The sequence below is a fragment of the Siphateles boraxobius genome, unplaced genomic scaffold (genome assembly GCF_051911475.1).
Source record: "Siphateles boraxobius isolate OS27281-9 unplaced genomic scaffold, OSU_SipBor_1 26, whole genome shotgun sequence".
Taxonomy (NCBI): domain Eukaryota; kingdom Metazoa; phylum Chordata; class Actinopteri; order Cypriniformes; family Leuciscidae; genus Siphateles; species Siphateles boraxobius.
This window is the reverse complement of record NW_027508876.1, coordinates 27,472,700-27,477,524: the sequence shown is the minus strand read 5'-3', so window position 1 is coordinate 27,477,524 and position 4,825 is coordinate 27,472,700. Positions and strand designations below refer to the sequence as shown.

The window sequence follows — 4,825 nt, the reverse complement described above, 5'->3', positions numbered from 1 at the left end:
TGCTAAGAAAGCATGAACTGCGCTCTCCATGACATGATGACGAGGATTCATTGCATTTGATACAAAGGATTGATTGATTTCTAGCCCTTGCATTAGCTTTACTAGTAGATATATTTATGGAGATGAGAAAAAAAAAACCTGCCCTGTACAGCTATGATCAGCTGTCCGGCCGAGCGTTCGATGTTGTTACGGAAAGGCCGAAGCTGATCAGATGGGTTTTGTCATTATGACTTGCTGTGCACTTGCGGCATTCTGAAAAGTTGAGATGTTTTCAACCGAGGCGTCGGTTAACATATTATGTCTTCAGTTAACTAATTTATAGTTATAAACGCAAATAATAATAATTACCATTATTACCATTATTATTATTACATTTGGGCTATGTAGAAGACGCTTTTATCCAAAAAAAAAAGAAGAACAACAAAGCAATTCTTCAAATGTCTCTCACAATACAAGTTAGTAGTTAGTAGTAAGATTATCACAAATAAACACAAGATGTTTACGCATATCCAAGTGTGTGTGCGGAGTGTGGCGCTTGCTGTATGCAGGCACGATCACGTGCATTTTCCTATCAACAGTGGAAACAACTGAAAATACTAGCTATATAATTTCTGGTCATACAAAAACAACCCGGACTTCGCTATCATAAGAGAGATGTTATAGGAGGCCACTAACCCACTGTCTGTCTGGTTTACCTTCCTAGCGAACATCTTGGAGATGGACTGTTTCGAAAGCTGCTCCTTGATGTTCTGGAAAAACGCAGCATCCTTGGATGCCTTATCCGGGTGAATTTTAGTAAGGGGCTCCTTAAGACGGGACGGTTTCATTGCCTCGTTAGAAAAAACCTGCTGGCAAAGCAGGTGTAACCCCTCCACCCAGGTCCCACTTGACCCGCTCCGAGCGGGCCTCGAACCCGGGTATCCGGCATGAGAGTCAGGCGCTCTAACAAGGAGGCTAAAGACTGCAGCCTCTAGCATCTGTCGCTAGAGAGCGTTTTGAGATCAGAGGAGTGAGGTTTACTCGCACAGCGACTACTAGCTGGCCTCCGTTACACAGGCACATAGGGAGCTGGATGTTCGTGGGTGAGGGAATAAATCCATATTTAATATACTCGACACTATACTGTCTGCACTTCTTCTTGTTTTCCGCCATGATGTTTAAATGTGTTTTGATGTCAAAATTGTTTTAGTTTACGTGATTGTGTGCATTTTGATTGGACACATTAATCTTAAACCGCGAAGCTTGTGTACATTTTGATTGGACACATTCTTTCTACCACTCTGCCGGCTGCGGCATTTGTTTTTAAGCGTTGCCATGGAGATAATTTGCCGGTAACTAGCCGGGACAAGTCTGAGTGGGCTACTAGCAACATTTAAATATTAATTAATTAACACAGACATAATTTTATTTTACATTAAAACATGGACGCTATGGAATTATGTCGGACAGAGACGCATTCGGAAGGGCATTTTCAAAAGTGCGAATGACTCATTCATTCTTTTTTTTTTCTTTTGCGCAGGTAATGTTTTGAAAGACAATGTCTTGTAACGTTAGCTTACTGATGTAAATAAATAAAAATGTATACAAAGATGTGATGATGTCCTGATTCACTTTCTTTTTTTTTTCTCTTTTTTTTTATTGCATAACAAGAACAATATATAACATACACATACGGAGGATCACATATTATATCTATTACATTCATAATAGCATCAAAGAAACAATAGACAGAAAGAAAAAAAAAACTATAAGGCGAAACATTACAAAAAATTCCAAAAAGAAAGGGATTCAAAAATAGTATACATCCGTTTCGCTTTTTTATTTCTTACATCTTTTAGGGAGACTTTCACTTTCCGTAACGGACTGAAGTGCGCGTCCGAGTGAAGACAACACATTTCAGCGCTAGATCGTCTCTTATTTAACAAACGAATGAAACGAATGCTGCTAGTTAACTGGATATGTTTTATTTGTATTGGTACATCCGTGCCGCGAGATGTTTTAAAAGTGTTTCAAAACCGCCCTGTAGGCTAAATGACGCCTAGTCTACTATTTCATATACCGGTAGGCTACATGTTCTACGATATGATATTTTATATTAATATTCTCATAGGAACCTGAGACTCGCGCTTGGGACTGCACGTGCGTATTGGATCGTCTGGCCTGGTGGGACTCCGAATGAAGGTGGAATGGATTTGAGCAGCAGCGTGGAAATCAATGCTGTACCTAAAACGCCCATGCATTCAAATTAACATTGTATGTGTTGTCAGAGGCTTAAAAAAGTTGTGATAATAACAGTGAGTATATAGTGCCACAGCACAGTCAGACATAACGCCCCCCATTTGTGCCTGAGCGCCCCCCTCTCAGCTGCCTCGTTCCCAACGCCCCCCGACACTGTCCAAACGCCCCCAAGGGGGCGGTACCGCCCCCGTTGAGAAACGCTAATTTATATGTTTGAATGTCCACACAACAAGTGGTTTTGGTCACAGTTTCTCTGTGTCCCAGCAAAAGTTCTGTTGCTTCCTGGAACTCAACAGCAAAAAAAAAAAAAAAAAAGGTCGGTAGGTAGGTCTATATATTTTTTTCTAGATTCAATGTGAAAATAAAAAAAAGTAACATTTTGGTCATGGTGATTACGTAGGTATGAATTTTACTGTTTTACTTGCAAACACCGCTAGGTGTCAATGCAACCTACAAATCAGAGACCGGTTAAGTTTTAGGGGTGTCACTTTTGTGAAAAAAATCCTTTTCGATTTTTGAGACATAAGTGTTCATTGAATCGATTGTAAAATCGATTTTCCATGTCTAAAGACGTTTCCATTTTCGCCAAATATAGGCAAATTCACGGACAACTAACAGGCATTAGGACGAACGTAAAGAGGGCGCTTGAGACGCGCACAAGTCAGCAATATTTCTGATGATTTATTGTCATGTTTATTCGCATGAAGCCACTTATCATATGGCCAGAAAGAGATCAATTGCAAAAAAACATGCCAATGCAATTCAGGAAACATTTTGGGAAAAAAATGTGCTGTTATTATTGACTGTTTTGAGTTTTTTTTGAACGTCCGTCTAACCTTATAGCCAGAGCAGAAACATGAGCTGCGTTCGAAATCGCGTACTATGTGAGTATATACTACATTTAAATTAGAACGTACTTCTCGACCGATAAAAAAGTACGTTCTTTATAGTATGAATACGGGTAGTATGAATGGAGTCCGGACGTACTACAAGCGTCATGTTTGTTTTGTCACGTGACGTGCACTATCACATCAGCGCGAAAATTTAAAGAGCCCATTCCACTGACTGCACCAACCTCGAGCAGTGTTTAGTTCTGCTTTCGCCGTTTTCACATCGTTCGAGCTTACAATTCAGAGGAGTCGTCGTTCAGCTGCTCGCACACAAATAAAGCAAATACATTTTAAAGTGTCCGGAGTGTGTGTGTGTCTCTACAGTGCAGCACTAATTTAGACAACGTTTTTCAGATATACATGCAATTTACTTGTTCAAAAAAACATCTGGAATCTGCCACAAAATAAGTAAACACGAAACACACTTTAAAAATATTAATTACTCAATGCCACATATTAAACACTTTACAACTGACAATCTAGCCACTGTAAATCCCTGGGAATTAAGTGTTTTGTAATAAATCATGTTTACTTACTAACAAGAAATAAATGGGAAAGTGTTTGTAACATTTGTTTTCTTTATTAATATTTTTTTAGCAAACATTTCTAAAAGAAGGGATCTTTCCTCTCTCTCTTTTGTCTCCCTTTCTCTCTCTTTTTCTCTGTCCTCATGCTCTCGTCGCCCTCATTCTTTCCTCTCCTCTCTTTCATTAGCCAGTCTCCAGTCTGTAAGAACACAGGCGTGTTCATCAGCCCCCTGCAAAATCAACACAGAATTTAACATTAGTGATAAACCATGCTCATTCTATATTATTAATGTTACAAGATTAATGGACAAGTTGATGTAACACTTGTTAACAGTAGCTTGCTATGTAACCAACAAATATTACATAATATCAACACTGGTAAAGGAGAAATAAAATCTTTGTAAAATAAAAAAAATAATGTTTTGTAACTATCTCATTAAAATGCGAAACAACGAACGTCGTTGTTTAAAGAAAACAGTGTTAGCTATGCTGTTTTGCCAGTGACAGGGATTAGCTCGTTCTGTTCGGTAATAATAATAATGATAAAATTGTCATTTTGCAGCCAATTCACAAAATTGTACCCTCAATTTACATTATTTAAACTTTTAACAAGTCAATCGTTTACTTATATGATGTTAAACAAATACAATTTAACCACAAAGAAACAAAAAGTGCTTTATAAAGTACTTACACTTCATAACAGCCGCGTCTCCGTTTTCCGACATTTTCAAGAAATATAACGACGACAACTCCTCTCCCGTGGCATCATGGGATATTGAAGTGTCCATCGTATGCGCACTTCAGAATCTCGGCGGAAGTAGTAGGTCATCCGGGTACTTTTCGCCTACTGTTTTTCGAATTCTATGATTTGGAATAGTATATAATGATATATAGTAGGGAAGTATTCGATTTCGGACGCAGCTATGGTCTTCCTACAAGCACCATAACACAGTTAAATTCTTGATTGGTATTAAACCCCAGGGCACAGTCTCCTACATTTCAAATGCATGGGGAGGAAGAGTAAGTGACAAATATATAACTGAAAACTGTGGCTTTTTGGACAACATACTTCCTGGTGATCTAGTTCTTGCTGACCGTGGCTTTAATATTCAGGCCACTTTAGGTTGTAGAATGGCTCATGTACAAATTCCAGCCTTCACTCGTGGAAAG

General features: G+C 38.7%; 1 long non-coding RNA gene across 1 annotated transcript; it reads right to left on the bottom strand.

Moving 5' to 3' along the window:
• Positions 1-3,848: 3,848 nt before the first annotated feature.
• Positions 3,849-4,386, bottom strand: LOC143752230 (uncharacterized). Its single transcript, XR_013207355.1, has 2 exons — positions 4,347-4,386; positions 3,849-3,885 (listed from the first exon to the last, which is right to left on the bottom strand). It is a non-coding gene; the product is annotated as an uncharacterized LOC143752230 (long non-coding RNA).
• Between the last annotated feature and the right edge of the window lie 439 nt (positions 4,387-4,825).